The following is an 11223-nucleotide window of genomic DNA, read 5'->3' as shown; positions in this document are numbered from 1 at the left end:
AGAATGTATCCCCATCGTCAAGTGACCCGTGACTGTACCTGGTTGGTTACAATTGAGAGAATTTATTACATGTCTTCGTTTCCATATATCCTGGCAGACATGAAGCAGGATTGAAAAAAAGAATTCTTATTAAAGTCTATTCTGAACCTTGTCAACACTGCTGCCCTCCTCCCCTTTTTCCCCACATTCATCTGTGAATTTGAGAACATCCGTAGGTTGACAAGAATCTTGGGAAATAAATGAAATGCAGATGAGTTGGAGCTGTGCTATCATCAAGACTTGTTGTCTGAGTAAAGAAATGTTTTAGGTCAGAGTGTAGAGAAGTGGACCCTAAGAGGAATGTGATGATCCTTTATGGGAAGATGATTGTTCCTGCTGTGGTGGCTACTGCTGTACCTGGGATGGGTTAGTGGGGCATGAAAAAGAAAAAGAAAAAGAGAAAAGACTACCACAGAATGGGGTTCAGAATGGAGAGTTAAGAAAATCATTAAAATCATTTATATTTTCTACAATATGACAATAAATGCCTAGAAATAAATAAAGTATAAGAAATATTTTCTCAAGTGCACAGCTAAGCCTATAGAAAGCAAAACAAGATTTTTGAGGGCCAGAGTCACACACACACATACAATATGAAAGTAGGCTAGTCACTAGGCAGTAAATCTGCAGGTACTCAGAGGGCATTAGCCAATCTTGGTAACCAAGGATCTGTCTTTAAACAGTCTTTTGGGGATAGAAAGTAAACCTTAGGCTGAGCAATGAAGAGTCAAGGCCCTCCTGTATAATGCCAGAAGCTCACTCAGTGTAAAGGTAGGCTTTGAAAATTTTTTCTGGCAAAGGGAGATAAAAAAAAATTGATCTGTCTTGGTCAGAGATCTGGATAGCCGAAAAAAGCTCCCCACAGCACTTGCACGGTTTCTGCAAAGTCAAGCCCAAGGCATTAACATAAAGAGGTCCTCAGCTGCAGTGCCCCTCAGACATTTGGAGAAACCAAACAAAAAGCCTTTCTGGAAGTGAGAGCCCTTAACTAAGTATGGTAAAGATGACTACAGAGAAGGTCCCATGAATAAAAACTCACTAACAGAAATTATGAAACACAAATGGGTACAAGCCATCATGAACAAGAGTCAGCAAAATCTATAAATTTCAATAATCAACACCCAAGATTTCAGATATTAGAATTAATTTCAAAATGCTACGTATGTATAAACAAAATGTTGATGGAAATAGAAACTAGAGCTAATAACATGAAAAAGAAACAAGGTGTATTATTAAAAATGACAGGCAAACATAATAGGCATATTTGGATAAAAAATACAAAAGTAAACGAAAACATAATCACAAAAATGAAAAGTCTGATGGAGAGTTTAAGCAGTAAATTGGTCACAGCTAAAGAGAGAATTTGTAAACTGCAAATTAGATCTGAATAAATCACTGATAATGATACACCAAGAGAGGCAAAATGATGGAGAAATGACAGAAAGGATAAGAGATGGAGAAAAGAATAAAAGTCTAATATATATATTCAGTGAGAATTTAGAACAAAAGAGTAGAGAGTCCAGGAGTGGTAATATTCAAAGGGTTAATGGTTGAAGGTTTTTAGAATTAATGAAAGATTTAAATCTTTAAATTTAGAAGGTGGAAGAGCTCCAAGCAGGATAAATACAACTGCAGAATACAAGAGATAAAGAAATGTTTGAAACAACTTAGGAAGAAAAGACGAATTACCTACAAAGGAATAACTGACTGAAAACAGAGTTTTGAGTAGTGACAATAGAAACCAGAAAATGGTATAATAGTATTTTCAAAGATCCATCAAGGAAAATTTAATTTCCAGCATAACTATTACTGACAAACAAGTTGAAACGAAGCATTTCTGGACAAAGAAAAATTGAGCATTTAATACCAACAGACATGTACTAAAGGAGCAAAAGGAACATTGTAGGATATACAGCAAACTTCGGGATGAAGCGAACTGAATCCACAAGGAAGGACAGAGATGCAAAATGGAGTAATGAACAAATATATTGGGAAATTATATAAGTAAATGTGATGAAACATTGGCTAGATAAAACAACTAAGACCATCACAGTGACCAATTGTGGAAAAAAAAATTAGAGTTAAAAATCTGGATTAGAATGCAAAAGGGAATAATTAAGTGTTCTGAGAGCTTTTGATCATTTGGGAAGAGAGAGTGAGCTTAACTTTAGTTTGTGTTATGTGAGAATACATGTTGAAATGTTAAGGTAACTCCTAAAATAATAGAAGTATTTGATAATACTTTCAATGTGCTAGAAGGAAATATGTAATAAACATGTCAGTGAATTCAAAATGAGGCACAAGATGAAGAAAAAAAGGCATGTACAAAGAGGCCAAGTAGAAACTGCAAAATGAGATGAAAAAAATTAAATCCAAATGTCCTAATCACAATAAATGTAATAGCACACAGATTTTCACATTGTATTTTAAAAATTAATGAATAACGTAACCTCAAAATATCTAAAACAAAAATTGGAGAATTACAAAGAGATTGTCAAATTCACAATTGAGAGAATTTGAGGCCTGTATCCTACTAATTGGTAGGTAAAACTAAAAAGTAAAAAAATAAAATACGGAAAAAATACAACTAAGAAGCTTGATCTAATGGTCATATACTGCTGGCCCTTGAACAACACAGGTGTGAACTATGCACATCTACTTATACGTGGATTTTTTTCAACCAAAGGTGGATTAAAAATGCAGTGTCTACAGGATGTGAAACTTGAGTAAACTGATGGCTGACTTTTTGTTTATGTGGGCTCCGTAGGGCTGAATGCTGGACTGAAGTAGGCATGGATTTTGGTATATACGGGGGTGTCCTGGAACTAATTTCCCATGTATATTTAGGGGCAACTGCATTACAATTGAAGAATTAATCTTTTTTCTCAATCACATAGGACATAGTTGTGAAAATTGATTATATACCAGGCCACAAAGCAAGTTTCAACAAACTTCAGAAAACTGGTATCATACCAACTGTGTTCTTTGATAATACTAATTAAAAATCAACATTCAATTCTTTCAAAATCTTCTAGAATATATAAACTGGAAAAGACTGAATGAAAAGAGAGATTGACAAATGATAGGGACAAAAAGCTAAATTATTAAAAGAAGGTTTTTCAAACAAATGATAGTATGCTTAAAATTTTATGGTAATATTCTAAAATATTGGATAAAATGGATACCCTCATATAAAACAGAATAATGAATAAATATACAAACATTAAAGTAATTGAATCAGTAGTTGAAAATCTACAAATTCCAACTATACACACTGACACACACACAAGTACAAAAATGGTGTCCAGTTTTAGGAGTGAGTTCTACAGGACTTTCATGGCAGAGATAATTACAATCTTTCACACATACCTGCTTTCAAAAATAAAAAACGGGAACCTCCCCACTTGATAGTTAAGTCTAGTATAAATTCAAAAAGCTAGAAACTGATTCTGGAACCCGTATTAAAAGTAAAACAATTCAGAAAATATGTATAGCAAGGCCAAGAGATTCATTATGCTTTGAATGCAACTTTGAGAGAAATAGAGCACAAAATTCAGGAAAAGCTATGATAAGGAAAAAGAATTAGAATTTTATCTCCATATAAAAAGATTTTATTTCCTAAACAACTTAGTGAAAAAGTCATTGTCGTGGGAAATAAAGAATCATAAATAATAAAATTTAGCTAAAAATAAAACCTTACTACGTGTTAAACTTGTTTACCGATGAATTGAGACAGAACGGCAAAGTAGGGAGAGGAAAAGTATATTTTTAAAATAACATAGTATGAATGAGGTATCTTAACTAGATGCTATATGCAATTATCTCTTCTAATCTTTACTAAAGCTTTGAAGTAATTAATGTCATAATTTTTCAGATTAACAAAAGGAGGCTCAGAGTTCCAAGCTAGCCAGTAGTAGAGCCGAGGTTAACTCAGTCCTAGGCTGTTTCAGAAACACCATATTTCGTTCTTGACACCAAGATGACTCTTAAGAACATATCAAATTTTTCTTAACGTGGATTAAGCTGAGTAATATGAGCCCATTTAACTAAAAGTAATACTCTTTTGTGCCTAAAGCAGACCCTTAAATTATTCCTCTTAAAACAAAATATAAAATGTACTATTTATTAAAAAGTATATAAAATGAGTATGTACTATTTGAAGAATAATGATAAAATGAACACTTGTGAAACTATCACCCAAGAAATAAATTATTCTTGGTACCTTAGAAGGTGCCTGAACACCCCTCCTTCACCTCCCAGAAGTAACCAGTATACAGACTTTTGTGCTAGCCTCTATAATTTCTTTATAGCTTAACCATAGGTAAAGATATCCTAACAAGATACTACTTATTCTTAGGATGATATACAATGCTTAATTCTGTATTGGATCTCGATCCAGAAAAAAAAGAAGCTTATAAAGAACATTTTTTTTTTTCTGTGACAACAAACAAAATTTAAGTCTGGAATATGTATTAGATAATAGTATTGCATCAACAATTTTCAATTTTCTCATTTTTATTAAATGCACTGTGATTAAGTCATAGAAAGTCCTTGGTTTTAGAAAACACTCTTGAGTATTTATAGAAAACAAAATTAAAACAAATACATGGAGTACAAAGCACAAACCTAATTCCCTCCATAAGATGAAGGCTCCCGAGAAAAGATGAATTGAACAGAGTTATTCCCTGGCAACCGCTTTCTGAGAGTTTACAAGACTCTATTCTGGAAAAGTTGATGCAATTACGAATGTGTCCCTGCCAGGGTGAAGGAGGGACAATTTCACAGGCAGATGGATTGGAAGGGATGCAGGGACTCAAGGTTCTTGCACATGGCTATAAAGCTGTACAGTTTTTGTACTGCACAAACCTGGTAGAATGGCAACAAGATGGGGGTTGGAGGGTGTGCTGAAATTCAGCCTATATACTTTTCCCCAAGAAGTAGGCAATAGAAGGGGTTTATTTTACAATGTATTTATTTATTTTGCAATGCATTTATTTTGCAATGTATCTGTTTGAGGAGGTATTTTTTAAAAGAATTTTCATGAATGCTAACTTCTTGCTGAGCTAGTTCTGCTAACCTCTTATTAGCTCTCAAACAGCTTTCAGAAAGTTATTTTAGCCCTTTCTGACTGTTCACTTCTAGATTCAGAGATCCCTACTGCTTCTATATCCTGTACCTGTTGAAGATTGTTGGGCAGGAATGACACTGGCCCTCTGCTTTTTCCATTGTCAGCTCAGGGTTTGGCTGTCTTGTGTTGGCTAAGTCAGGGGCCACTGGACCACCTGATTCCAGTTCCAAAATTTGGTTGCTATATTTGCTCTCTTGTTCTCCCTGTCCTTGAGATGTGTCTTTAAAAAATCCTTCAGTGAAGTTTTAGATGAAGCAGTCGGAGAGGCTCATTTCAGCCTTCCATCTTAACATAGAAACCTCTCAGATATCTAGTACAGAAACATAATCACTGGTTTTTATTCTTCCTTTAAAATCTGTGTGTCCCGCAGGGAATAAGGTGCAAGAAGGTAAAGAATGGATTAGTAAAACCCCCATGATGAAGTCTTTAGATGGAAGATAAACCAAATCCTCGATGTCTGTCTGCCTTTCTGGGTAATAAATGCTCAGTTGTATATTCGACAGCCCCGTAGCTCTCTAGTCCAGAGCTGATTAGGACTGGAAGTAGCCCAGGTGCTCCATTCTCATCAGGAATTAGAGTCTAGAATGATCTGGGTTATTCTAAACCTGTTATATGTGGGCAGTGTAACCTTAGTGCTGTGGTTTGAATGTTTTCATCTCCCCCAAATTCATATTGAAATCTTAAATCCCAAGGTGATTATATTAGGAAATGGGGTCTTTGGGTAGGTGATTTCCTAGTCAGAGCCCTGTTATTGCCAATTTGAAATCGTACGCATTTGATGCACTAGAATGTGAAATCCAAAAAGACCCCTAAAATTTGTCAAAGTGAACCTTATCCCAAAAACCTATAAAATAAAAACTTTGTATTACTTTCTTTAACAAACACCTTATTAATATTTTATAAACTTTATAGGGCCAGTCCACAGTCATGAAATTCAGTGTTAGTCTAAAAGCAAGTGAGTTAGTGTCAGAGGTGAATGATGTCAGTTTACCATTGAGAATTACTTATACTTTAATAAAAAAGTTTCTCAGTCTAGATTAACCTAGTTGATTGGAAAATTATGTTAATGAAGGAAAAATTAGGAGTTCAAAAGTGTGCAAGTTAATTTTTCTTGCATTCACAATCTTAGCTATAACTTCTGGAACTGGCCAACCTGGCTGGGTTCTTTTACAGTTATTAAACTGTACCAGCTGTGGCGAGGCAACAGTTGGAGAATAAGTGTGAGCCAGTGCAATACGTTCATGCCTTGCTAATGTAAATCAAAGGTTTTATTCATTCTTTTCTTTATTCACTCATTGCTTTATTCAATAAACATACTGAACAACTTTTCTGTGTTGAGGAGAGTTTTATATCATGATGTTATATAATTCTCACAAGAATTTCATTATCTCCTTCCTCAGGGTCCAAATGATTGAGAAAACCCCAAATCTGTGCTGTATGGCAAAAGGTCAAATAAGAATTCAAAGCCAAGTCTTCTAACTCTAACTTCAGGACTCTTTCCTCTATGTAATGGAAATAAGCTAGGAGATCACCACTGAAATAGCTTAATTATTTTATAAAATATTGTAATGCAGAAAACATAAAATATTTTATACTGATATATATTTTTATTAGATTTACTGAAATAAAGATGTTTAGAAATGCTTTGTTAATACGCAAAGGAAACTGAACTTCTAAATAATTGCCAACAGAATAGTATTTAACTTTAGTCTCTGTATTCATTCATTTTGTGTTGCTATAAAAGAATACCTGAGACTAGGTAATTTATAAAGTAAAGAGGTTTATTTGGCTCACAGTTCTGCAGGCTGTAAAGGTAGCATAGTGCCAGCATCTGCTTGTGGTAAGGCATCAAGAAGCTAACAATCATGGCAGAAGGTAAAGGGGGAGCCAGTGTATCACATGGTAAACAACGGAGCAAGAGAGCAAGGGGGAAGGTCCAAGACTTCCTTTAACAACTAAATCTTGCATGAACTCATCACTATGGGGAAGGTACCAAGCCATTTATGAGGGGATGCATCCCCATACTCAAAGACCTCCTACTAGGCCCTACCTCCAGCACTGGGGATCACATTTCAGCATGAGGTTTGGAGGGGAAAATGTTCAAAGTATATCATTTCACCCCTGGCTCCCTAAATCTCATGCTTCCTCACATTGCAAATTATAATCATCCCTTCCCAGTGGTCCCAAAAGTCTTAACTCATTTTTAGCATCAACCCAATCAAAAGTCCAAAGTCTCATTTGAGACTCAAGGCAAGTGTGTTCCATCTATGAGCCTGTAAGACTAAAAACAAGTTATTTAATTCCAAGACACAATGGTGGTACAGGCATTGGGTAAACATTCCCATTCCAAAAGGAAGAAATCAGTCAAAAAGGGCAATCGATTCTACATAAGTTCAAAATGGCAGATCAGACAAATCTCCAAAATAATCCTTCATGTCCCACATCCAGGGCACACTGGTGCAAGGGTCGAGCTCCCAAGACCTTGGGCAACTACACCCTTGTGGCTTTGCAGAGTACAGCCCCCATGACTGCTCTTGAAGGTTAGGGATGAGTGTCACCTGCAGCTTTTCCAGGCTCAGAGGGCAAGCTGCCAGTGGCTCTACCATTCTTTGGTCTAGAGGGCAATGTCCCCCTTCCCATAACTCCACTAGGCAACTGCCCAGTGGGAACTCTCTGTTGGGGTACTCAAATCCCACATTTCCCCTCAGTACTGCCCTACATGAGTCTCTATGCTGGTGTTGTGTCCCTGAAGCAGGTTTCTTCCTGGAAATCCTGGCTTTCCCACACATCCTCTGAAATCTAGGTAGAAGCTGCCAAGCCTCCTTCAGTCTTGCATTCTGTGTGCTTGCAGGCTTAACACCACATGGAAACCACTAGGGCTTATGGTTCTTGAGCTCTCCAAAACAACAGTCTGAGCCATACCTCGGGCACTTTGCACCATGGCTGGACCTGGAGTGGCAGAAGGGTAGTGGAAGCAGCCTCCCAGGTGGCAGGGGGAAGTGGTGCCAAGGCTTGGACCCTGAAACCATTCCTTCCTCCTAGGCCTTAGGCCTATGATGGGAGACTCTGCTTTGAAGGTGTCTGAAATGCCTTTGAGCCCTTTTTCCCATTGCCTTGGCTATTAGTACCTGGCTCTCTTTTACTTCTGCTCATCTCTCTAGCAAATGGTTGCTCTGCAGTCTGTTTGGAATCTTCCCCTGAAAATGCACTTTCCTTTTCTACCACTTGGCCAGCCTACAAATTTTCCACAGTTTAATCCTCTGCTTTCCTTTTAAACATAAGTTCTAACTTTAAGTCATTTATTTGCTCCTATATCTGACTATACGGTTGTTGAAAACAGTCACACCACCTCTTGAATGTTTTACTGCTTAGAAATTTCTCCTACCAGATACCCTAGATCATCATTCTTAAGTTCAGCCTTCCACAAAGTAGTAGGGTGTGGAAAAAATGTAGCCAAGTCCTTTGCTAGGGCATAACATGGGTGACCTTTTCTCCAGTTCCCAATAACTTCCTCAATTCCATCTGAGACCTCATTGGCCCGGACTTCACTGTCCGCATTTCTACCAGTGTTTTGGTCACAACACTTAACAATTTTCTAAGAAGTTCTAAGCTCTCCCTTGTCTTCTTGTCTTCTTTTGAGACCTCCAGCTCTTCCATCGTCTGCTCATTACCCAGTTACAAAGCTGCTTCCACATTTTAGGTATCTATAGCAACTCTCCACTCCTGGTATCAATTTTCTGTGTTGGTCCATTTTGCATTGCTTTAAAGGAATGCCTGAGACTGGGTAATTTATAATTAAAAGAGGTTTATTTGGCACACAGTTCTGCAGGCTGTTCAAGAAGCACAGTACCACCATCTGCTTCTGGTGAGGCCTCAGGAAGCTTACAATCATGTTGAAAGGTGAAGGGAGAACTGGCACACACATGACAAGAGAGTGAGAAGGAGAGCTTCCAGATTTTTTTTAACAACTGGATCTCATGTGAACTCATTACTACAGGGAGGCTACCTGGTCATTCATGAGGGACTCAACCCCAGGACTGAAAATTCTCTAACTGGGTCCCACCTCCAATGTTGAAATCACATTTCAACATGAGATTTGGAGGGGACAAACATCTATACCATATCAATCCCTAAACTTCTACCAAAATATATTCTTCAACTTAGTGGGAGACATTGTAACTGTATCATTTTTACATGTTGGAACATTATTTTCCCCATTTTTTGCCCCCAAAATATTTTCATTATCTATTTTATTAAGAATTAGACTAATGATCAATTTTTGTTATTAAAATGATTTTTAGAAGAACCTATATTTAGCATTTAGCTAACCAAATGTCTTATCAATTTCCCTTCGTGTGACATTAAACTACTTTCAAAATTTATTAAAATCTATTTTAATGAAATTACTTTTATTAAGATAATGTCATAGGAAATTTTACAAGAATGAGGCATGTATCAACTTTTACCAGGCACAGTAAGCAAAATTATGAATTTTGTCTTTATTTCAGTTGTCGTCTTTATCTGATTTAACAACGAAGGTCTAAATTTCCTCAAGATTTTTTTCCTCATAGAAATACTAAAAAGATAGATGATCAATAGATGGATTATGTTTTAACTAGACAACTTGATTCTAAAGTCCCTAAATATTATTTTTCCTGAAATAATGCTGAAAATGAAAATAATGAGAGGGTTCTATACCTATCAGATATTAAAACTTATGTATCTATAATAATTAAAACAGCATAATCCTGGAATACAACTATAAATCAATCAGGGAACACAAAATCTATAAACCCAAAATACATAAAATAATTTAGTATATACTCACTGTGGCCTTTAAAATTCTAGAGTAATTGATAAATGGTCCTGAGACAACTAGGTAGTCAGTTCACATAAAAGGAAATTTATATGGTTCATAAACATATGAAAAGCTGACCAACGTAATTTATAGTAAGAGAATTTCACCTATAAACTTCATGAAGATGAAAACATTGACAAGGGTGTTGGGAATCAAAACACTCATTCACTGCTGGTGGGAATGTAAACTAGTTCAATTTCTACAGACAATCCAAATTGATTAAAATTTAGGATGAACATGCCCTTTGACCCAACAATTATATTCCTGGGATTTTATTAAAATTGTATTTTTTGGACGTTATACAAGAACCTGCTAATAGTGTAGTTACTATTTCCTGTGAGGAAAAATGGGTGTCTGGGGGCAAGATAGTGAGTGTATTAGTCTGTTTTCATGTTTCTGATAAAGACATACCTGAAACTGGGTAATTTATACAGGAAAAGGAGTTTAATGGGCTTATAGTTCCACATGGCTGGGGAGGCCTCACAATCATAGCAGAAGGCAGGAGGAGCAAGTCACATCTTACATGAATGGCAGCAGGCAAAAACAGAGATCTTGTGTAGGGAAACTCCTGTTTTTAAAACCATCAGATCTTGGCTGGGTGCAGTGGCTCATACCTGTAATCCCAGCACTTTGGGAGGCCGAAGTGGGCAGATCACCTGAAGTTGGGAGTTCGAGATCAGCCTGACCAATATGGAGAAACCGCGTCTCTACTAAAAATACAAAAATTAGTTGGGCGTGGTGGTGGGCACCTGTAATTCCAGCTACTTGGAAGGCTGAAGCAGGACAATTGCTTGAACCAAGGAGGTGGAGGTTGCGGTGAGCCGAGATCGTGCCATTGTACTCCAGCCTGGGCGACAAGAGTAAAATTCTGTCTCGAAAACAAAAAGCAAAACAAAAAACCACCATTAGATCTCCTGAGATATTCAGTATCCTGAGAACAGCACAGCAAAGACCCACCCCCATGATTCAGTTATCTTCCACTGCGTCCCTACCCCAATACATGGGAATTATGGGAGCTACAAGATGAGATTTGGGTGGGGACACAGAGCCAAACTATACCAGTGAGTGAGTTTGATTAATTTTTTTATTCTTTGTACTTTCATGTCTTCTTAATTTTATCCATATACACATGTATCCAGTCCAATTTAAAAATAAAAATATGGAAAGCAAAACATTTGTTTCTTTTTTAGTCAAACAC

At 36.7% G+C, this 11223-nt stretch overlaps 1 long non-coding RNA gene across 3 annotated transcripts in view; it reads right to left on the bottom strand.

Annotated features, from left to right (window-relative positions):
* Positions 1-3182: 3182 nt before the first annotated feature.
* Positions 3183-11223, bottom strand: part of LOC139358136 (uncharacterized) — a 270341-nt gene continuing 262300 nt past the window's right edge. For all 3 annotated transcript variants that reach the window (XR_011612576.1, XR_011612577.1, XR_011612578.1), the window contains one exon: positions 3183-10893. This is a non-coding gene — a long non-coding RNA (uncharacterized lncRNA). The remainder of the gene's footprint in view (positions 10894-11223) is intronic.

Source organism: Macaca nemestrina, chromosome 14 (assembly GCF_043159975.1).
Source record: "Macaca nemestrina isolate mMacNem1 chromosome 14, mMacNem.hap1, whole genome shotgun sequence".
Taxonomy (NCBI): Eukaryota; Metazoa; Chordata; class Mammalia; order Primates; family Cercopithecidae; genus Macaca; species Macaca nemestrina.
The sequence above is the reverse complement of the archived record's forward strand: the minus strand, read 5'-3'. Positions and strand labels throughout refer to the sequence as shown.